We start from the raw sequence: 24,788 nt of genomic DNA on the forward strand, positions 1-24,788 counted from the left end.
CCCCCCCCCCGCACCTCTGATTCAGAGGGGTTGGGTTCAATGTGGAAGACACATTTCAGTTGAATACATTCATTTGGACAACTGACTAGTTATCCCCTTTCCCTTTCTATCTCTCTCTGTCTCTACCTCTCTCCTGGCTGCACAGCTACACAGTTAACACACACAGGGCTGGAGCTGACGGCCTGTCAGGACCTGTTCCTCACTGTGTGTCAAGACCTGCTCCTGTGTCTGGCTGTCTGGCCCTGTCTGGCTGTCTGGCTGTCTGTCAGGGTGTGTCTCTGTCTGTTTTTCTCTGTCTGTCCATCTGGCCGTCTGGCTGTCCGGCTGTCCCTCTGTCTGTCTGTCTCTGTCAAACACATATATAGTCTGCAGACCTGGGTCAAACACATATATAGTCTGCAGACCTGGGTCAAACACATATATAGTCTGTAGACCTGGGTCAAACACATATATAGTCTGTAGACCTGGGTCAAACACATATATAGTCTGCAGACCTGGGTCAAACACATATATAGTCTGTAGACCTGGGTCAAACACATATATAGTCTGCAGACCTGGGTCAAACACATATATAGTCTGCAGACCTGGGTCAAACACATATATAGTCTGCAGACCTGGGTCAAACACATATATAGTCTGCAGACCTGGGTCAAACACATATATAGTCTGTAGACCTGGGTCAAACACATATATAGTCTGTAGACCTGGGTCAAACACATATATAGTCTGCAGACCTGGGTCAAACACATATATAGTCTGCAGACCTGGGTCAAACACATATATAGTCTGTAGACCTGGGTCAAACACATATATAGTCTGCAGACCTGGGTCAAACACATATATAGTCTGTAGACCTGGGTCAAACACATATATAGTCTGTAGACCTGGGTCAAACACATATATAGTCTGCAGACCTGGGTCAAACACATATATAGTCTGTAGACCTGGGTCAAACACATATATAGTCTGCAGACCTGGGTCAAACACATATATAGTCTGTAGACCTGGGTCAAACACATATATAGTCTGTAGACCTGGGTCAAACACATATATAGTCTGCAGACCTGGGTCAAACACATATATAGTCTGCAGACCTGGGTCAAACACATATATAGTCTGTAGACCTGGGTCAAACACATATATAGTCTGCAGACCTGGGTCAAACACATATATAGTCTGTAGACCTGGGTCAAACACATATATAGTCTGCAGACCTGGGTCAAACACATATATAGTCTGCAGACCTGGGTCAAACACATATATAGTCTGCAGACCTGGGTCAAACACATATATAGTCTGCAGACCTGGGTCAAACACATATATAGTCTGTAGACCTGGGTCAAACACATATATAGTCTGCAGACCTGGGTCAAACACATATATAGTCTGCAGACCTGGGTCAAACACATATATAGTCTGTAGACCTGGGTCAAACACATATATAGTCTGTAGACCTGGGTCAAACACATATATAGTCTGCAGACCTGGGTCAAACACATATATAGTCTGTAGACCTGGGTCAAACACATATATAGTCTGCAGACCTGGGTCAAACACATACACATAAGAATAAGAAATAAAAGTAACAAGTTAAAGAGCAACAGTAAAATAACAATAGCGAGACTATATACAGGGTTGCACCGGTCAGTTGAGATAATTGAGGTAATATGTACATGTAGGTAGAGTTATTCAAGTGACTATTCATAGATGATAACAACAGAGAGTAGCAGTGGTGTAAAAGGGGGGGGGCAATGCAAATAGTCTGGGTAGCCATTTGATTAGGAGTCTTATGGCTTGGGGGTAGATGCTATTTAGAAGCCTCTTGGACCTAGACTTTGTGCTCTGGAACCGCTTGCCGTGCTGTAGCAGAGAGAACAGTCTATGACTAGGGTGACTGGAGTCTTTGACCATTTTTAGGGCCTTCCTCCGACACCGCCTGGTATAGAGGTCCTATGTTAGGAAGCGGATGTGTTGTTACCTACTCTTTCCACCTGGGGGCGGCGCTTATAAGAAATCCCGCTATGCCCTCAGACGAACCATCAACCAAGCAAAGCGTAAATACAGGATTAAGATTGAATCCTACTACACCGGCTCTGACGCTCGTCGGATGTGGCAGGGCTTGAAAGGGTTTACAAACTATTACGGACTACAAAGGGGAAACCCAGACGCGAGCTGCCCAGTAACGCGAGCTTGACAGACAAGCTAAATGCCTTTAATGCTCGCTTTGAGGCAAGCAATACTGAAGCATGCACGAGAGCACCAGCTGTTTTGGATGACTGTGCGATAACGCTGTTGGTAGCCGATGTGAGCAAGACCTTTAAAACTTATTGGCGCACCCAACCCTTTAGCAGGATCATTTTCGTCAACATCCGCTGAATTGCAGAGCGCCAAATTCAAATTAAATTACTAAAAATATTTAATTTTCATGAAATCACAAGTGCAATATAGAAAAACACAGTTTAGCTTAATCCACCTGGCGTGTCAGATTTCAAAAAAGCTTTTCTGCGAAAGCTATCCAAGCATCTCTCTCAGCAGACAAAACATTACAAACAGCTAGCCGCAAAGTAGATTGGTCACAAAAGTCAGAAAAGCAATAAAATGAATCGCTTACCTTTGATGATCTTTGGATGTTTGCACTCACAAGACTCCCAGTTACACAATAAATGTTCCATTTGTTCCATAAAGATTATTTTTATATCCAAAATACCTTCATTTGGTTGGCGCGTTGTGTTTCAGAAATCCACAGGCTCGAACGGTCACGACGGGACAGACGAAAATTCCAAATAGTATCCGTAAAGTTCGTAGAAACATGTCAAACGTTTTTTATAATCAATCCTCAGGTTGTTTTTACAATAAATAATAAATAATATTTCAACCGGACCGTAGCATTTTCAATAGGGGAGAGAGAGAAAATGTCTGCTCCAAGCTGCTCGTGCAAAACTCAAAATGCTGCTGGCACCCAGCCATTCACTGACGCAATGTGATCTTTCTCGCTCATTTTTCAGAATAAAAGGCTGAAACTATGTCTAAAGACTGTTCACACCATGTGGAAGCCATAGGGAAAGGAATGTGGTTGATATCCCTTTAAATGGAGGGAAGCCATGCAATGGAACAGGGAGCTTTCAAAATAGAAGGCACTTCCTCTTTGGATTTTCCTCAGGTTTTCACCTGCAATATCAGTTCTGTTATACTCAGACAATATTTTGACAGTTTTGGAAACTTTAGAGTGTTTTCTATCCTAATCTGACAATTATATGCATATTCTAGATTCTGGGCCTGAGAAATAGGTAGTTCCATTTGGGTACGTTTTTCATCCAAGCATCAAAATACTGCCCCCTAGAGGTTAAACAGGTCAACATTCACAAAACCGCGGGGCCAGACGGATTACCAGGACGTGTACTCAAAGCATGCGCGGGCCAACTGGCAAGTGTCTTCACTGACATTTTCAACCTCTCCCTGACCGAGTCTGTGATACCTACATGTTTCAAGCAGACCACCATAGTTCCTGTGCCCAAGGAAGCAAAGGTAACATGCCTAAATGATTACCGCCCATAGCACTCACATCGGTAGCCATGAAGTGCTTTGAAAGGCTGGTCATGGCTCACATCAACAGCATTCTCCCAGATACCCTAGAGCCACTCCAATTCGCATACCGCCCCAACAGATCCACAGATGATGCAATCTCTATTGTACTCCACACTGCCCTTTCACACTGCCCTTTCACACCTGGACAAAAGGAACACCTATATGAGATGTTTGACTACAGCTCAGCGTTCAACACCATAGTGCCCATGAAGCTCATCACTAAGCTAAGGACCCTGGGACTAAACACCTCCCTCTGCAACTGGATCCTGGACTTCCTGACGGGTCGCCCCCAGGTGGTGAGGGTAGGTAACACCTCCCTCTGCAACTGGATCCTGGACTTCCTGACGAGCCGCCCCCAGGTGGTGAGGGTAGGCAACAACACGTCTGCCATGCTGATCCTCAACACTGGTGCCCCTCAGGGGTGTGTACTCAGTCCCCTCCTTTATTCCCTGTTCATCCACGACTGCATGGCCAAACACGACACCAACACCATTATTAAGTTTGCTGACGACACCTGAACACAGACAACGATGAGACAGCCTATAGGGGGGAGGTCAGAGAACTGGCAGTGTGGTGCCAGGACAACAACCTCTCCCTCAATGTGAGCAAGAGAAAGGAGCTGATCGTGGACTACAGGAAAAGGCGGGCCAAACAGGCTTCCCTTCACATCGACGGGGCTGTAGTGGAGCTGGTCGAGAGTTTCTAGTTCCTTGGTGTCCACATCACCAACGGAATATCATGGTCCAAACACACCAAGACAGTCGTGAATAGGGCACGACAAAACCTTTTCCCCCTCAGAAGACTGGAAATATTTGTGATGGGTCCTCAGATCCTCAAAAAGTTCTGCAGCTGCACCATCGAGAGCATCCTGACTGGTTGCATCACTGCCTGGTACGGCAACTGTTCGGCATCTGACCGTAAAGCGCTACAGAGGGTAGTGTGTACGGCCCAGTTTATCACTGGGGCCTAGCTTCCTTCCATCCAGGACCTATATAATAGGCGGTGTCAGAGGAAAAGCCCATAAAATTGTCAGAGACTCCAGTCACCCAAGTCATAGACTGTTTTCCCTGCTACAGCACAGCAAGCGGTACCGGAGCGTCAAGTCTTTCACCAAAAGGCTCCTTAACAGCTTCTACCCGAAAACCATAAGGCTGCTGAACAATTAATCAAATGGCCACCAGACTATTAAATTGATGCCCCCCCCCCTCCCCCACGCCCACTTGTTTTATGTTGTACACTGCTGCTACTCGCTGTTTATTATCTATGCATAACTGACTTGGTACCGGTACCCCCTGTATATAGCCTCGTTATTTTATTGTGTTACTTTTTTTGTATTTTTTTTTCAACTTTAGTTCATTTGGTAAGTTTTTTTTTTCTTGAACTGCACTTTTGGTTAAGAGCTCGTAAAGTAAAGCATTTCACGGTAAATACACCCAAATACAGTTTTTGATTTGATATCATACTGCCAGGTAGGCCTACTGTAGGCTACTTTGTAGCTAGTTAACATTTAAGTGTCCCTGTTTCTGCAGTCATATGAATGGACGAGCTTTTGACACTGTCACGATGTTTAAAACATGGGATATCCAACCCACCAATAGAGAAGGTGATCTACGTTATCTGTCATCTGTTATATTGTTCAGCTGATGGCTGATAGCGTTGTTCGGATAGCTTATTCATTGTGTTGTTCCATGTCTCATTGTGTGATTTAATGAACTGCTGCCAGAGTTCAGTCACATCAGGACAGACTATGGGTCTGTTCATTAGGGCACACAGTAGGAAAATATTTTTTGCAACAAAATACGAAAGTGTGTGTTTCTGATGGGACAATTCCAGGTAGTTCCTCCCCATTTCAGTCTGTTTTCTTTCACTTGGGCGCCTAAGGAACACGACCCACTCCTCTACTCTCCTCTCCCAGTGGCACAGCCCCCTCCTCTCTCCCAGTCACTGTCTGAAATGAAACCCTATTCCCTATGTAGTGCACTACTTTTGATGGCTCTAGTTCAAAGTAGTGCACAATGTAGGGAATAGGGTGTTATTTGGTGCACAGTCCCAGTGTGGGAACTGTCCCTCAGCCTATCCAGGGTGAATTCCAGGAAGGGCCAGATGCAGTACAGGAGATGCACTCTGTTCCCAGTGAGCCCCAGCTCAACTTCCCCCCATTCAAACACTCTCTCTAACACACACACACACACACACACACACACACACACACACACACACACACACACACACACACACACACACACACACACACTTCACTGTGCTGTGGCTGTTGCCTTTGGTGTGGTAATTCAGGGGCTATTTCTGATCTGCTTGTGACAAGTTAAAGTAGTAGAACAGAGACCTGACTGGTGGGTTCTTGTTAAAGTAGTAGAACAGAGACCTGACTGGTGGGTTCTTGTTAAAGTAGTAGAACAGAGACCTGACTGGTGGGTTCTTGTTAAAGTAGTAGAACAGAGACCTGACTGGTGGGTTCTTGTTAAAGTAGTAGGAACAGAGACCTGACTGGTGGGTTCTTGTTAAAGTAGTAGAACAGAGACCTGACTGGTGGGTTCTTGTTAAAGTAGTAGAACAGAGACCTGACTGGTGGGTTCTTGTTAAAGTAGTAGGACAGAGACCTGACTGGTGGGTTCTTGTTAAAGTAGTAGAACAGAGACCTGACTGGTGGGTTCTTGTTAAAGTAGTAGAACAGAGACCTGACTGGTGGGTTCTTGTTAAAGTAGTAGCTTGTTATGGCAAATGCTTGGCATCTGACTGTAAGTCTTTACAGAGGGTATTGCGTACGGCCCAGTACATCACTGGGGCCAAGCTCACTGCCATTCAGGAACTCTGTACCAGGCTGTGTCAGAGGAAGGCCCTAAAAATGGTAAAAGACTCCAGCCTCCCAAGTCATAGACTGTTCTCTCTGCTACCACACGGAAAGCAGTACCGATGCACCAAGTCTGGAAGCAACAGGACCTTGAACAGCATCTACCCCCAAGCCATTAGACTACTAAAGACTTAAATATTTAGCCAAATAGCTACCCAGACTATCTGCATTGACCCTTTTTTGTACTCATTTTCTTGGGTTCATCACATACGCTGTTGCTACTGTTCATTATCTGTCCCTTTATAACTAGTTATCTATCATGTTTCAGGTAAGACCCAGATGCAGACATCGTCGAAGTAACAACAGTTTAATCATTGAACAGGGGCAGGCAAAGATCAGTAACCCAGATAGGTGGGACAAAGGTACAGGACGGCAGGCAGGCTTAGGGTCAGGGTAGACAGAATGGTCAACAATGGGAAAACTAGGTAACAGGAACAATCGTGTGACAGAAGCAGAGGGAAAAACACTGGTAGGCTTGACGAAACAAAACGAACTGGCAACAGACAGAGAACACAGGTATAAATACATAGGGAAACAGGAGACAAAGGCTGTGCGACATGGATTTAACTCTGGACACGTGAAAGGTAGGATGTATACGAAGGGTACCGAGCAACAGAAGACAAACAGCAGAGGGGCTAATGACTTTGGAGATGGGAAACGGGCCGATAAACCGGGGGGAGAGTTTGCGGGATTCCACCCGGAGGGGCAGATCCCTGGTGGACAGCCATACCTTCTGCCCTAGCCTATACCGGAGAGCCGGAGTCCGGTGGCGATCTGCTTGTCGTCGATACCTGGAGGTGGTCTTGAGGAGGGCCAACCGGGCTATCCCCCAGGTACGACGACAGCAGAGGACAAACGTCTGGGCGGAAGGTATGCCGACCTCTTCTTCCTGCTCAGGGAAGAGTGGGGGTTGATACCCCAGGGAACACTTAAAAGGTGATCCGTGGCAGAGCAAGGAAGGGTGTTGCGGGCGTATTCGACCCACACAAGCTGCTGGCTCCAGGTGGTGGCGTTGGTGGAGACCAGGCAGCGCAGAATAGTCTCTAGGTCCTGGTTGGTTCGCTCCAACTGGCCGTTGGAAGTCGTGGGGTTCCGGGGTAGATGTCATGGGGCTATAGTGGCGTGACAGTGCATCCGGCTTGACATTCTTGGTATGAGGGAAAAGTTCAAGCGTGTGAACAGCAGGGCCCATCTAGCTTGCCTGGAGTTGAGGCACTTGGCTCTGCGGAGATACTCCAGGTTCTAGTGGTCGATCCACACGATGAACGATGTCCTGCCTCCTCCAGCCAGTGCCACCATTCCTCCAATGCCATCTTTACCGCGAGAAACTCGCTATTCCCCACATCGTAGATCTTCTCCGTGGCGATGGGAGAAGAAGGCACAGGGATGTAGCTTGAGTTGCAGGGCAGAACGCTGGGACAGGACAGCCCCCACTCCGACATCCAAAGCGTCGGCCTCCACCACGAATTGACGGGATGGGTCAGGATGAACCAAGATGGGAGCCGTGAAGCAACGTTTGAGGTCTGAGAACGCCCGGTCAGCAGCTGGAGACCATGTGAACGGAACCTTGGGTAAGGTGTGTGCAGACAGGGGCGAAGCCAGGGTGCTGTAACCCTAAATAAAGCGGCGATAGAAGTTGGCGAACCCCAGGAAACGTTGCAGCTGCACCCTGGAAGTAGGCTGGGGCCAATACACCACCGCTCTCCCGGGATCCAGTTGTAAACTCCCAGTGGAGATGATGTAGCCCAGAAAAGGGAGGGTGGAGCGATGGAACTGGCACTTCTCTGCCTTTACAAACAGCTGGTTCTCAAGGTGGTGTTGGAGAACCTGTCGGGCGTGCAGCACATGTTCTTGGGTGGAACGGGAGAAGACGAGGATGTAGTCGATGTAGACAAAAAACGTAACATTTCAAAATGTCACGGAGAACATCATTAACCAGAGCCTGGAACACAGCAGGGGCATTGGTAAGGCCAAATGGCATGACCAGATACTCGTAGTGACCGCTGGCTGTGTTGAAGTTGTTCATCCACTCGTCCCCTTCCCGTATCCGCACCAGGTGGTAGACATTCCGTAGATCCAGCTGTGGCCCCCTGGAGCGGCTCGAAGGCGGAGGAGATGAGTAGCGGTTCTTCACCGTTATGTCATTAAGTCCCCGGCAGTCGATGCACGGGCACAGGGTCTTGTCCTTCTCCACGAAGAAGAACCCTGCGCCACTGGGAGAGGAAGAAGGACGGATTAGTCCTGCAGCTAGGGATTCCCCAATGTAGATCTCCATGGCCTTGGTCTCTGGTCCCGACAGAGAGTACAGTCGTTCCCGGGCGGAGTAGTGCTAGGGAGAAGGTCAATCCTACAGTCATATGGTCGGTGCGGCGGAAGCAAAGTGAACCGGGCCTTGTTGAACACCTCCCGGATGTCCTGGTACTCCGTGGGAATGGCGGAGTGGCCCGGGGCAACTTCTGAGCCCCCAGGAAGACGTCCCGGGGCAGGCTGTGCTGACTTCAGGCAATGAGCGTGGCAGAACGGGCTCCAGCCCATGATGGCACCAGTAGACCATTTAATGAAGGGATTGTGTCGCTGGAGCAGGAGAATCCCAATACCACAGGAATATGTGGAGACTTAATGAGCAGGAACTGGATAGCCTCGCTGTGGTTCCCTGACACATGTAGGTTGATGGGAGTGGTGTTGTGGGTAACCCGGCCTATAGAGTGCCCGTCCAGCACTCTAACATCCATGGGAGTGGAGAGGGGCTGAGTGGGGATGTTCAGATGGGAAGCCAGGGTAGAGTCCAAAAAGCTCTCATCGGCCCCCAGTGTCGATGAGGACCTGGAGAGATTTCTACTGGTTTCCACACAGCAGAATGAAACGGAGTGGAGGAATGGTTGCAGAAATGTTTCCCACCGGAGTATTCGATTCTAGCAGTGAGCCTGGTCTTTTAACAGACAATAGGGCACAAAATGACCACAAGTCCCGCAAAACAGACAACTCTTAGTGTTGACCCTGTATAGCCTTTCCGCTGGAGACAGCCCAGCTCTGTCTAATTGCGTAGGCTCGGGAAACGTTGACTCGGCCGTCTTTGGCAACTCTTGTGGTACCTCGGGTAGCCTTGGGTTGCCTCGGCAGCGGGGCCGTCTGGGACTTCCGAATCTCCTCTTCCTCCATCATTCCCGTAGTCACCCATCGATCCTGATGGTCAAGGCGATGAGGGAATCCGTCGGTAATTCCCAGGCTGCACGCTCATCCTTCCAGGTTCATAGTCTGCCACACTGCGGGAGTCCTGCCGAAGCTGAAGTAGCTTCCAGGTTCATAGTCTGCCACACTGCGGGAGTCCTGCCGAAGCTGGAGTAGCTTCCAGGTTCATAGTCTGCCACACTGCGGGAGTCCTGCCGAAGCTGGAGTAGCTTCCAGGTTCATAGTCTCCCACACTGAGGGAGTCCTGCCGAAGCTGGAGTAGCTTCTCTCTCTGAAAATAGGGCATCATACACCTTCTACTCATTGACTCAGTACTGGTACTCTGTGTATAGTACCATGTTATCATTGACTCAGTACTGGTACTATGTGTATAGTACCATGTTATCATTAACTCAGTACTGGTACTCTGTGTATAGTACCATGTTATCATTGACTCAGTACTGGTACTCTGTGTATAGTACCATGTTATCATTGACTCAGTACTTGTACTATGTGTATAGTACCATGTTATCATTGACTCAGTACTGGTACTCTGTGTATAGTACCATGTTATCATTGACTCAGTACTGGTACTCTGTGTATAGTACCATGTTATCATTGACTCAGTACTGGTACTCTGTGTATAGTACCATGTTATCATTGACTCAGTACTGGTACTCTGTGTATAGTACCATGTTATCATTGACTCAGTACTGGTACTATGTGTATAGTACCATGTTATCATTAACTCAGTACTGGTACTCTGTGTATAGTACCATGTTATCATTGACTCAGTACTGGTACTCTGTGTATAGTACCATGTTATCATTGACTCAGTACTGGTACTCTGTGTATAGTACCATGTTATCATTGACTCAGTACTGGTACTATGTGTATAGTACCATGTTATCATTAACTCAGTACTGGTACTCTGTGTATAGTACCATGGTATCATTGACTCAGTACTGGTACTCTGTGTATAGTACCATGTTATCATTGACTCAGTACTGGTACTCTGTGTATAGTACCATGTTATCATTGACTCAGTACTGGTACTCTGTGTATAGTACCATGGTATCATTGACTCAGTACTGGTACTCTGTGTATAGTACCATGTTATCATTGACTCAGTACTGGTACTCTGTGTATAGTACCATGTTATCATTGACTCAGTACTGGTACTCTGTGTATAGTACCATGTTATCATTGACTCAGTACTGGTACTCTGTGTATAGTACCATGTTATCATTAACTCAGTACTGGTACTCTGTGTATAGTACCATGTTATCATTGACTCAGTACTGGTACTCTGTGTATAGTACCATGGTATCATTGACTCAGTACTGGTACTCTGTGTATAGTACCATGTTATCATTGACTCAGTACTGGTACTCTGTGTATAGTACCATGTTATCATTGACTCAGTACTGGTACTCTGTGTATAGTACCATGTTATCATTGACTCAGTACTGGTACTCTGTGTATAGTACCATGTTATCATTAACTCAGTACTGGTACTCTGTGTATAGTACCATGTTATCATTAACTCAGTACTGGTACTCTGTGTATAGTACCATGTTATCATTGACTCAGTACTGGTACTCTGTGTATAGTACCATGGTATCGTATTTATTATTACGTTATTTTACTGTTCTATTATTTCTCTCTTTTCTTTCTCTCTACATTGTTGGGAACGACCTGTAACTAAGCATTTCACTGTTAGTCCACACCTGTTGTTTACGATGAATATCACGACTAAAACGTGATTTCAATTTGATTATCTTCATTTTATTACCTTGTTTGAGTTTTAAAAACATTTTCTGAAGTTTATAATTTCCACTTTAAAATATCAGATTTGATTTGATACAAAAAATGTACAACAACAATCAATTCAATTATAATCCATATAATAATTAATATTTTCTGTTGCTGCAGCATTTTTTCCCCGCTGCGAGAAACTGGTCAAATCAGGATCCTACATCTGTAGCAGCCTGCAGTAGGCAGGAAGATAACAACTGAAACCAGATACCGGTCTCTATCTTTCCTGCTCTTTCTTTCTTTCTTTCTTTCTTTCTTTCTTTCTTTCTTTCTTTCTTTCTTTCTTTCTTTCTTTCTTTGACCATCTCTCCAGTCCTCTCTTTGGTTGTTATGAAGCCTTGTTGTCTATTTTTCTAACAGTCATTAATTGTGATAGATTTGTTTCAACCCACAGTAGACCAGAAGATAACACCTGAAACCTGATACCTGTCAGCGAAGGCTATCGACATTTACATCTGTCTCTGTCTGTGACCATCTCCAGTCCTCTGATTGGCTACTGCTGGTACTTGCCAAATGCCTTGTAACAATGTTTCCATTTTCAACCTCAGTGGACAAACAGAGAACTCAGCATAAAATGGCAACATTGTAGCCACTCAGGAAATTACATCATTTGATGTTTGAATTTAAGTGTGTAAAAAAAAAAAAAAACACAATGACTTATGACTGTTATATTCTCCAAAGGAAATGCTGAAAATACAGGACCATACATACAACTTCAAAGACAATTTATCTCATACAACTCAAAACCTTGTACAGAATTTTATCTTCTTGGACAGGTTACATCTGGATACAGTTTAGGTAGCCTACACATCAGCTATAGTGGAACAAACCAATCTTTCAAAAAATATATATCTGAATAAACATCGCCTACTAAACCTAATTATAAAACACATCAAGTCATGTAAAGGGACTTATTTTATACATGTTAGATGAGAGATGTAATTATACTATGGTTGTCTTTTTCGCTTACAAAGATCTGCTGCCCCTGCTGTTTCTACCCCCCTCTGCATCTGACCATTTGGTATCGCCGCAACAAGTCGCTGTGTCCAGAGTCTCTCAGCCAGGCGGAGAGAGAGAGAGAGAGAGGTAGCTGCGCCCCGACTGACTGCGGAACACCGAAACGCTCTTATGGACTTTTAAACGAGGACTTTTGAGAAGTTTCATCCGCGCGTTTTTATTGACGCTTTTCATCATTTATTTACATGATTGTGTCGTGGCATACCGGATCCGTTGTAACGAGCGCTATGGGAATATACGGTGTACATTGAAAGGGTTGGTTCGGTTAGAACATACCTGTGTTGACATCGATCTTCACTCCGCGTGCTGTTTGTTCCACCGGGTAGTTTAAACTGCAAATCGAGGTAATCATCCGTAACTTACCGTATGTATTCTTAAATGTAATATCCTACAATACACGTTTGTTGTTTAATTAATATCACATTGTTGAACGTTACCAACAGCAATCCCATGTTCACATTTGGAAACCCGTGTCAAAAGCTGTTTTTATTTTCCAAACAAGAGGAAAGGCGCCACTATATTTTTATTTAAATATTATATATTCAATTATTTGTCAGTGCCAACCTTTTATCGAGTAGGTCATTACTTTGATATGACTATCAAGGTTATGAATGTGAGGTTTGAGACTGGCCCCATGTGCTGATCCTCTGAGTCAACATGTTGGTGTAGGAGCGCTTGGCAAAAGCAAGGGTCATTGTTAACATTTGTCTGTGGGAAAGTAGTACTACACTGTAATCCCAACCTGAGCATACTGTTGATATTTCTGCACTGGGGCCACAGCCAGAGAGATAGCCTACTGTGTGTGATACTGTTGATATCTCTGCACTGGGGCCACAGCCAGAGAGATAGCCTACTGTGTGTGATACTGTTGATACCTCTGCACTGGGGCCACAGCCAGAGAGAGAGCCTACTGTGTGTGTGATACTGTTGATATCTCTGCACCGGGGCCACAGCCAGAGAGAGAGCCTACTGTGTGTGATACTGTTGTTACCTCTGCACCGGGGCCACAGCCAGAGAGATAGCCTACTGTGTGTGTGTGTGTGTGATACTGTTGATATTTCTGCACCGGGGCCACAGCCAGAGAGATAGCCTACTGTGTGTGATACTGTTGATACCTCTGCACCGGGGCCACAGCCAGAGAGATGTGATACTGTTGATACCTCTGCACCGGGGCCACAGCCAGAGAGAGAGCCTACTGTGTGTGTGTGATACTGTTGATACCTCTGCACCGGGGCCACAGCCAGAGAGATGTGATACTGTTGATACCTCTGCACCGGGGCCACAGCCAGAGAGATAGCCTACTGTGTGTGTGTGTGTGTGTGATACTGTTGATATTTCTGCACTGGGGCCACAGCCAGAGAGATAGCCTACTGTGTGTGATACTGTTGATACCTCTGCACCGGGGCCACAGCCAGAGAGATGTGATACTGTTGATACCTCTGCACCGGGGCCACAGCCAGAGAGAGAGCCTACTGTGTGTGTGTGATACTGTTGATACCTCTGCACCGGGGCCACAGCCAGAGAGATAGCCTACTGTGTGTGTGTGATACTGTTGATACCTCTGCACCGGGGCCACAGCCAGAGAGATGTGATACTGTTGATACCTCTGCACTGGGGCCACAGCCAGAGAGATAGCCTACTGTGTGTGTGTGATACTGTTGATACCTCTGCACCGGGGCCACAGCCAGAGAGATGTGATACTGTTGATACCTCTGCACCGGGGCCACAGCCAGAGAGATGTGATACTGTTGATACCTCTGCACCGGGGCCACAGCCAGAGAGAGCCTACTGTCTGTGATACTGTTGATATCTCTGCACCGGGGCCACAGCCAGAGAGATGTGATACTGTTGATACCTCTGCACCGGGGCCACAGCCAGAGAGATGTGATACTGCTGTACACACACAGTAGGCTATCTGTGCTGTTACTGTAGATACAAGTGAAATCAAAGGTAAGAGTTTTAGATCTGTGTCTATTTGATCTACTACAGTTTTTAAATGTCCAAGTTAGTATCCATAGCAACCCAAGATGGCATAGCAGTCAGACGTCCTTTGTCCTCGTCTTGTCATGTCTCGTGTATATATATATATATTTACATATTTTCCTCGCATATCTTTTTATATATATTTTTTTCTAAAAACTCAACTTCAAAACACTCTCCTGCAACCCGCCTCACCAATTAAAAAAAACAAAAACAAAAGAGATCCGAAGCTAGCCAGAAGAGAGGCCAGAAGAGAGGCCAGAAGCTAGCCAGAAGCTAGCCAGAAGAGAGGCCAGAAGAGAGGCCAGAAGCTAGCCAGAAGCTAGCCAGAAGAGAGATCAGAAGCTGGCCAGAGGAGAGGCCAGAAGCTAGCCAGAAGTGAGATCAGAAGCTAGCCAGAAGAGAGATCAGAAGCTAGCCAGAAGCTAGCCAGAAGAGAGGCCAGAAGAGAGGCCAGAAGCTAGCCAGAAGCTAGCCAGAAGAGAGATCAGAAGCTGGCCAGAGGAGAGGCCAGAAGCTAGCCAGAAGTGAGATCAGAAGCTAGCCAGAAGAGAGATCAGAAGCTAGCCAGAAGCTAGCCAGAAGAGAGGCCAGAAGAGAGATCAGAAGCTAGCCAGAAGCTAGCCAGAAGAGAGATCAGAAGCTGGCCAGAGGAGAGGCCAGAAGCTAGCCAGAAGTGAGATCAGAAGCTAGCCAGAAGAGAGATCAGAAGCTAGCCAGAAGCTAGCCAGAGGAGAGGCCAGAAGCTAGCCAGAGGAGAGGCCAGAAGCTAGCCAGTTTACTGGCTAACGTTAGTATTCAGCTAACCACGGTTGGTGGTCATCAGCTGTCCTTTAGCTCGAAAAGCTATCGCTAGTTTTGTGCAACGCGACTCAGACCAGAGCATACCGGACCTATTTTCTCTCCATATCCCCGGATTTCTACCGCAAGCTCTGTACATTTACACCTGGATCTTGCAGCTAGCTAGATGCTATCCGAGTGACTATTGGCTTACGTCAGTCCCGAAGCAAACATCAATTATTCCGGAGCTAGCCAGCTGAGGAGTTCCATCAGCCACTCCTGGGCTACAATCACTTATCCGAACTAGAGGTCGACCGATTATGATTTTTAAACGCCGATAACGATTATTCGGACGATTATTTGTTTATTTGTAATAATGACAATTACAACAATACTGAATGAACACTTATTTTAACTTAATATAATACATCAATAAAATCAATTTAGCCTCAAGTAGATAATGAAACATGTTCAATTTGGTTTAAATAATGTAAAAACAAAGTGTTGGAGAAGAAAGTAAAAGTGCAATATGTGCTATGTAAGAGAGCTAACGTTTCAATTCCATGCTCAGAACATGAGAACATATGAAAGCTGGTGGTGGTTCCTTTTAACGAGTCTTCAAAATTCCCAGGTAAGAAGTTTTAGGTTGTACTTATTATAGGAATTATAGGACTATTTCTCTCTACACCATTTGTATTTCATATACCTTTGACTTTTGGATGTTCTTATAGGCACTTTAGTATTGCCAGTGTAACAGTATAGCTTCCGTCCCTCTCCTCGCTCCTACCTGGGCTCGAACCAGCAACACAACGACAACAGCCACCCTTGAAGCAGCGTTACCCATGCAGAGCAAGGGAAACAACCACTCCAAGTCTCAGAGCGAGTGACATTTGAAACGCTATTAGCGCGCACCCCGCTAACTAGCCAGCCATTTCACATCGGTTACACTAGTCTCATCTTTGGAGTTGATAGGCTTGAAGTCGTAAACAGCTCAATGCTTGAAGCACAGGGAAGAGCTGCTGGAAAAACGCACGGAAGTGCTGTTTGAATGAATGCTTACGAGCCTGCTGCTGCCTACCATTGCTCAGACTGCTCTATCAAATCATAGACTTAATTATAACATAATAACACACGGAAATACGAGCCTTCGGTCATTAATATGGTCGAACCCAGAAACTATCATCTCGAAAACAAAACGTTTATTCTTTCAGTGAAATACGGAACCGTTCCGTATTTTATTACATTTACATTACATTTAAGTCATTTAGCAGACGCTCTTATCCAGAGCGACTAACGGGTGGCATCCATCAGTCTAAATATTCCTGTTACATTGCACAACCTTCAATGTTATGTCATAATTATGTAAAATTCTGGCAAATTAGGCGGCCCAAACTGTTGCATATACCCTGACTCTGCGTGCAATGAACGCAAGAGAAGTGACACAATTTCACCTGGTTAATATTGCCTGCTAACCTGGATTTCTTTTAGCTAAATATGCAGGTTTAAAAATATATACTTGTGTGTGTTGATTTTAAGAAAGGCGTTGATGTTCAGTCTTTCTCACGAATACACACCGCATCGATTATATGCAAAGCGGGACACGCTCGATAAACTAGTAATATCATCAACCATGTGTAGTTAACTAGTGATTATGTGAAGATTGATTGTTTTTTAAGATACGTTTAATGCTAGCTAGCAACTCACCTTGGCTTCTTACTGCATTCGCGTAACAGGCAGGCTCCTCGTGGAGTGCAATGAGAGGCTGGTGGTTAGAGCGTTGGACTAGTTAACCGTAAGGTTGCAAGATTGAATCCCCGAGCTGACAAGGTAAAAATCTGTCGTTCTGTCCCCGAACGAGGCAGTTAACCCACTGTTCCCCTGAACGAGGCAGTTAACCCACTGTTCCCCTGAACGAGGCAGTTAACCCACTGTTCCCCTGAACGAGGCAGTTAACCAACTGTTCCCCTGAACGAGGCAGTTAACCCACTGTTCCCCTGAACGAGGCAGTTAACCCACTGTTCCCCTGAACGAGGCAGTTAACCCACTGTTCCCTGAACGAGGCAGTTAACCCACTGTTCCCCTGAACGAGGCAGTTAACCCACTGTTCCCCTGAACGAGGCAGTTAACCAACTGTTCCCCTGAACGAGGCAGTTAACCCACTGTTCCCCTGAACGAGGCAGTTAACCCACTGTTCCCCTGAACGAGGCAGTTAACCAACTGTTCCCCTGAACGAGGCAGTTAACCAACTGTTCCCCTGAACGAGGCAGTTAACCCACTGTTCCCCTGAACGAGGCAGTTAACCCACTGTTCCCCTGAACAAGGCAGTAATAACCCACTGTTCCCCATGAACGAGGCAGTTAACCCACCATTTCTAGGCGTCATTGAAAATAAGGATGTGTTCTTAACTGACTTGCCAAATAAAGATTAAATAAAGGTGTAAAAAAAATTGGCCAAATCGGTGTCCAAAAATACCGATGTCCGATTGTTATGAAAACTTGAAATCGGCCCCAATTAATCGGCCCTAATTAATCGGCCGACCTCAAGTCACTACGTTAACACAACGGTGTGTCACTTGCGAACATTCATGAACTGATGGTGTTGGTTCGTCGTCCAGGCGACTTCAGTTGTGATTTTAGTGTGTTGTCCTGGACACTGGGTGAGCAGGGAAGAGGAGTTGAGGGGGGAGAGAATACAGTGCAATTGAGGAGAGGATGGGAAATGGAGGAGAGGGGAAATGGAGGAGAGGGGAGATGGAGAGGATGAGAAGGGAGGGAAGAGGAAGAGTGGGGAGATGGAGGAGGGGAGATGGGGAGATGGAGGAGGGGAGATGGAAAGGATGAGAGGGGAGAGGATGAGAGGGGAGATGGAGATGGAGAGGATGAGAGGGGAGATGGAGATGGGGAGATGGAGGACGGGAGATGGGGAGATGGAGAGGATGAGAGGGGAGATGGAGAGGGGAGGAGGGGAGAGGAGAGGATGAGAAGGGAGAGGTTGTGTGTCTGATCTGTTTGTAGGTTACTGAGGTGTTTGAAGAGTTACCTAGAGACCATGAGACCTAAAGACTAGGACTGTGTCCCACATCACACCCTGTTCTCTATCTAGTGCACTACCAGAGGCCCTATGGCAAAAAGTAGTGCACTATATAGGTGACGGTGCCATTGGCCATGTCTCACTCCATCAGACTAAAGAAACTCTTGTCTTGTCATCAGAAAGCTAGTCTTTTAATCTCTTACAGGGTGTTTCAGTCAACATTGACAGGGTTTAACATGGGAGGACTTTTTTTTTAACCTTTATTTAACTAGGCAAGTCAGTTAAGAACAAATACTTATTTACAATGACGGCCTAGGAACAGTGGGTTAACTGCCTTGTTCAGGGGCAGAACCACAGATTTGTACCTTGTCAGCTCGGGGATTACAAGTCCAACGCTCTAACCACTAGGCTACCTGCCGCCACTACACTCTAACCACTAGGTTACCTGCCACCCCTACACTCTAACCACTAGGCTACCTACCACCCCTACACTCTAACCACTAGGCTACCTGCCGCCACTACACTCTAACCACTAGGCTACCTGCCGCCACTACACTCTAACCACTAGGTTACCTGCCGCCCCACACTCTAACCACTAGGCACTCTAACCACTAGGGTTAACCACTAGGTTACCGCCGCCCTACACTCTAACCACTAGGCTACCTGCCGCCACTACGCTAACCACACTCTACACTCTAACCACCATTGCCGCCACACTCTAACCACTAGGCTACCTGCCGCCACTACACTCTAACCACTAGGTTACCTGCCGCCCCTACACTCTAACCACTAGGCTACCTGCCGCCCCTACACTCTAACCACTAGGCTACCTGCCGCCCCTACACTCTAACCACTAGGCTACCTGCCGCTACACCTAACCACTCTAACCACTAGGCTACCTGCCGCCCCTACACTCTAACCACTAGGCCCCTACACTCTAACCACCTGCCTCCCCTACACTCTAACCACCAGGCTACCTGGCTAACCACTAGGCTACCCTCCCCTACACTCTAACCACTAGGCTACCTGCCGCCCCTACACTCTAACCACTAGGCTACCTGCCTCCCCTACACTCTAACCACTCTAACCACTAGGCTACCTGCCGCCCTACACTCTAACCACTAGACTACCTGCCTCCCCTACACTCTAACCACTAGGCTACCTGCCGCCCCTACACTCTAACCACTAGGCTACCTGCCTCCCCTACACTCTAACCACTAGGCTACCTGCCACCCCTACACTCTAACCACTAGGCTACCTGCCTCCCCTTCATGTCCAATCTTACAGCCCGTTTTGGGTAGGGAAGAGCGTTATCAAGCGCCTCTCACCTCATCCTTTAATAAAAACCATGTCCTTCGCCTCCCTATTGCCTTACGTTCTTCATGTTGGTCCGCTGCCTTACGTTCTTCATGTTGGTCCGCTGCCTTACGTTCTTCATGTTGGTCCGCTGGTTTACGTTCTTCATGTTGGTCCGCTGGTTTACATTTACATTTAAGTCATTTAGCAGACGCTCTTATCCAGAGCGACTTACAAATTGGTGCATTCACCTTATGACATCCAGTGGAGCAGCCACTTAACAATAGTGCATCTAAATCTTTTAAGGGGGGGGGTGAAAAGGATTACTTTATCCTATCCTAGGTATTCCTTAAAGAGGTGGGGTTTCAGGTGTCTCCGGAAGGTGGTGATTGACTCCGCTGTCCTGGCGTCGTGAGGGAGTTTGTTCCACCATTGGGGGGCCAGAGCAGCGAACAGTTTTGACTGGGCTGAGCGGGAACTGTACTTCCTCAGTGGTAGGGAGGCGAGCAGGCCAGAGGTGGATGAACGCAGTACCCTTGTTTGGGTGTAGGGCCTGATCAGAGCCTGGAGGTACTGAGGTGCCGTTCCCCTCACAGCTCCATAGGCAAGCACCATGGTCTTGTAGCGGATGCGAGCTTCAACTGGAAGCCAGTGGAGAGAGCGGAGGAGCGGGGTGACATGAGAGAACTTGGGAAGGTTGAACACCAGAAGGGCTGCGGCGTTCTGGATGAGTTGTAGGGGTTTAATGGCACAGGCAGGGAGCCCAGCCAACAGCGAGTTGCAGTAATCCAGACGGGAGATGACAAGTGCCTGGATTAGGACCTGCGCCGCTTCCTGTGTGAGGCAGGGTCGTACTCTGCGGATGTTGTAGAGCATGAACCCACAGGAACGGGCCACCGCCTTGATGTTAGTTGAGAACGACAGGGTGTTGTCCAGGATCACGCCAAGGTTCTTAGCGCTCTGGGAGGAGGACAGAGTGGAGTTGTCAACCGTGATGGCGAGATCATGGAACGGGCAGTCCTTCCCCGGGAGGAAGAGCAGCTCCGTCTTGCCGAGGTTCAGCTTGAGGTGGTGATCCGTCATCCACACTGATATGTCTGCCAGACATGCAGAGATGCGATTCGCCACCTGGTCATCAGAAGGGGGAAAGGAGAAGATTAATTGTGTGTCGTCTGCATAGCAATGATAGGAGAGACCATGTGAGGTTATGACAGAGCCAAGTGACTTGGTGTATAGCGAGAATAGGAGAGGGCCTAGAACAGAGCCCTGGGGGACACCAGTGGTGAGAGCACGTGGTGAGGAGACGGATTCTCGCCACGCCACCTGGTAGGAGCGACCTGTCAGGTAGGACGCAATCCAAGCGTGGGCCGCGCCGGAGATGCCCAACTCGGAGAGGGTGGAGAGGAGGATCTGATGGTTCACAGTATCGAAGGCAGCCGATAGGTCTAGAAGGATGAGAGCAGAGGAGAGAGAGTTAGCTTTAGCAGTGCGGAGCGCCTCCGTGATACAGAGAAGAGCAGTCTCAGTTGAATGACTAGTCTTGAAACCTGACTGATTTGGATCAAGAAGGTCATTCTGAGAGAGATAGCGGGAGAGCTGGCCAAGGACGGCACGTTCAAGAGTTTTGGAGAGAAAAGAAAGAAGGGATACTGGTCTGTAGTTGTTGACATCGGAGGGATCGAGTGTAGGTTTTTTCAGAAGGGGTGCAACTCTCGCTCTCTTGAAGACGGAAGGGACGTAGCCAGCGGTCAGGGATGAGTTGATGAGCGAGGTGAGGTAAGGGAGAAGGTCTCCGGAAATGGTCTGGAGAAGAGAGGAGGGGATAGGGTCAAGCGGGCAGGTTGTTGGGCGGCCGGCCGTCACAAGACGCGAGATTTCATCTGAGAGAGAGGGGAGAAAGAGGTCAGAGCACAGGGTAGGGCAGTGTGAGCAGAACCAGCGGTGTCGTTTGACTTAGCAAACGAGGATCGGATGTCGTCGACCTTCTTTTCAAAATGGTTGACGAAGTCATCTGCAGAGAGAGGAGGAGGGGGGGGGAGGAGGATTCAGGAGGGAGGAGAAGGTGGCAAAGAGCTTCCTAGGGTTAGAGGCAGATGCTTGGAATTTAGAGTGGTAGAAAGTGGCTTTAGCAGCAGCGACAGAAGAGGAAAATGTAGAGAGGAGGGAGTGAAAGGATGCCAGGTCCGCAGGGAGGCGAGTTTTCCTCCATTTCCGCTCGGCTGCCCGGAGCCCTGTTCTGTGAGCTCGCAATGAGTCGTCGAGCCACGGAGCGGGAGGGAGGACCGAGCCGGCCTGGAGGATAGGGGACATAGAGAGTTAAAGGATGCAGAAAGGGAGGAGAGGAGGGTTGAGGAGGCAGAATCAGGAGATAGGTTGGAGAAGGTTTGAGCAGAGGGAAGAGATGATAGGATGGAAGAGGAGAGAGTAGCGGGGGAGAGAGAGCGAAGGTTGGGACGGCGCGATACCATCCGAGTAGGGGCAGTGTGGGAGGTGTTGGATGAGAGCGAGAGGGAAAAGGATACAAGGTAGTGGTCGGAGACTTGGAGGGGAGTTGCAATGAGGTTAGTGGAAGAACAGCATCTAGTAAAGATGAGGTCGAGCGTATTGCCTGCCTTGTGAGTAGGGGGGGAAGGTGAGAGGGAGAGGTCAAAAGAGGAGAGGAGTGGAAAGGAGGCAGAGAGGAATGAGTCAAAGGTAGACGTGGGGAGGTTAAAGTCGCCCAGAACTGTGAGAGGTGAGCCGTCCTCAGGAAAGGAGCTTATCAAGGCATCAAGCTCATTGATGAACTCTCCGAGGGAACCTGGAGGACGATAAATGATAAGGATGTTAAGCTTGAAAGGGCTGGTAACTGTGACAGCATGGAATTCAAAGGAGGCGATAGACAGATGGGTAAGGGGAGAAAGAGAGAATGACCACTTGGGAGAGATGAGGATCCCGGTGCCACCACCCCGCTGACCAGAAGCTCTCGGGGTGTGCGAGAACACGTGGGCGGACGAAGAGAGAGCAGTAGGAGTAGCAGTGTTATCTGTGGTGATCCATGTTTCCGTCAGTGCCAAGAAGTCGAGGGAGGCATAGGCTGAGATGAACTCTGCCTTGTTGGCCGCAGATCGGCAGTTCCAGAGGCTACCGGAGACCTGGAACTCCACGTGGGTCGTGCGCGCTGGCACCACCAGATTAGGGTGGCCGCGGCCACGCGGTGTGGAGCGTTTGTATGGTCTGTGCAGAGAGGAGAGAACAGGGATAGACAGACACATAGTTGACAGGCTACAGAAGAGGCTACGCTAATGCAAAGGAGATTGGAATGACAAGTGGACTACACGTCTCGAATGTTCAGAAAGTTGAGCTTACGTAGCAAGAATCTTATTGACTAAAATGATTAAAAATGATACAGTACTGCTGAAGTAGGCTAGCTGGCAGTGGCTGCGTTGTTGACTTTGTAGGCTAGCTGGCAGTGGCTGCGTTGTTGATTCGGGGGCTAGCTGGCTAGCTAGCAGTGTTGATTACGTTACGTTGCGTTAAAAGAACGACAATAGCTGGCTAGGTAACCTAGAAAATCGCTCTAGACTACACAATTATCTTTGATACAGAGACGGCTATGTAGCTAGCTATGTAGCTAGCTACGATCAAACAAATCAAACCGTTGTACTGTAATGAAATGAAATGAAAATGTGATACTACCTGTGGAGCGAGGCGGAATGCGACCGGGTTGTTAAGTTCTATTCGGTAGACGTTGGCTAGCTGTTGGCTAGCTAGCAGTGTCTCCTACGTTAAGGACGACAAATAGCTGGCTAGCTAACCTCGGTAAATTAAGATAATCACTCTAAAACTACACACTCTAAACTACACAATTATCTTGGATACGAAGACAGCAAAGACAACTATGTAGCTAGCTAACACTACACTAATCAAGTCGTTCAGTTGAGGGTAATAGTTACTACAGTGCTGCTATACGGTAGACGGTGGACGTTAGCTAGCTGGCTAGCTGCTGGGCAGATAGCAGTGTAGGCTACGTTAGGACGACGAAATACGATAATTACGCAATTATCTTTGATATGTAGCTAGCTAAGAAGAAATTGCTAAGATTAGACAAATCAAACCGTTGTACTATAATGAAATGTAATGAAATGTAATGAAAAGTTATACTACCTGCAGACCGAAGTGCGTATGCGACTGCTCGCTCCAACGCCTTACGTTCTTCATGTTGGTCCGCTGCCTTACGTTCTTCATGTTGGTCCGCTGCCTTACGTTCTTCATGTTGGTCCGCTGCCTTACGTTCTTCATGTTGGTCCGCTGCCTTACGTTCTTCATGTTGGTCCGCTGGTTTACGTTCTTCATGTTGGTCCGCTGGTTTACGTTCTTCATGTTGGTCCGCTGGTTTACGTTCTTCATGTTGGTCCGCTGGTTTACGTTCTTCATGTTGGTCCGCTGCCTTACGTTCTTCATGTTGGTCCGCTGCCTTACGTTCTTCATGTTGGTCTGCTGGTTTACGTTCTTCATGTTGGTCCGCTGCATTACGTTCTTCATGTTGGTCCGCTGGTTTACGTTCTTCATGTTGGTCCGCTGCCTTACGTTCTTCATGTTGGTCCGCTGCCTTACGTTCTTCATGTTGGTCCGCTGCCTTACGTTCTTCATGTTGGTCCGCTGCCTTACGTTCTTCATGTTGGTCCGCTGCCTTACGTTCTTCATGTTGGTCCGCTGCCTTACGTTCTTCTTGTTGGTCCGCTGCCTTACGTTCTTCATGTTGGTCCGCTGCCTTACGTTCTTCATGTTGGTCCGCTGCCTTACGTTCTTCATGTTGGTCCGCTGCCTTACGTTCTTCATGTTGGTCCACTGCCTTTAGTGGTAAATGCTATTTTAATGTCTGTTAAAATGTATGTATGTAATGTAAATGTATGTTAAAAGATAAGAGCTCAATCAATGTGACATTAAGATCTACACCTGTTGTCGTCAGCATTTCACTGTAAGATCTACACCTGTTGTCGTCAGCATTTCACTGTAAGATCTACACCTGTTGTCGTCAGCATTTCACTGTAAGATCTACACCTGTTGTCGTCAGCATTTCACTGTAAGATCTACACCTGTTGTCGTCAGCATTTCACTGTAAGATCTACACCTGTTGTCGTCAGCATTTCACTGTAAGATCTACACCTGTTGTAGTCAGCATTTCACTGTTGTATTTTCGGCGCTCGTGACAAATAAACTTTGATTTGATTAACCAGTAGCTGCAGTTATACACATTATACAT

At 47.3% G+C, this 24,788-nt stretch overlaps 1 protein-coding gene across 2 annotated transcripts in view; it reads left to right on the forward strand.

Moving 5' to 3' along the window:
* The first annotated feature begins 12,521 nt into the window (after positions 1-12,521).
* The window catches only part of ccdc120a (coiled-coil domain containing 120a), a 122,657-nt gene continuing 110,390 nt past the window's right edge, over positions 12,522-24,788 (forward strand). For both annotated transcript variants that reach the window (XM_065021000.1, XM_065021001.1), the window contains exon 1: positions 12,522-12,801. The gene's annotated coding sequence lies outside the window, so the exon portion shown is untranslated. The remainder of the gene's footprint in view (positions 12,802-24,788) is intronic.

The sequence above is a fragment of the Oncorhynchus nerka genome, linkage group LG7 (assembly GCF_034236695.1).
Source record: "Oncorhynchus nerka isolate Pitt River linkage group LG7, Oner_Uvic_2.0, whole genome shotgun sequence".
Lineage (NCBI taxonomy): Eukaryota > Metazoa > Chordata > Actinopteri > Salmoniformes > Salmonidae > Oncorhynchus > Oncorhynchus nerka.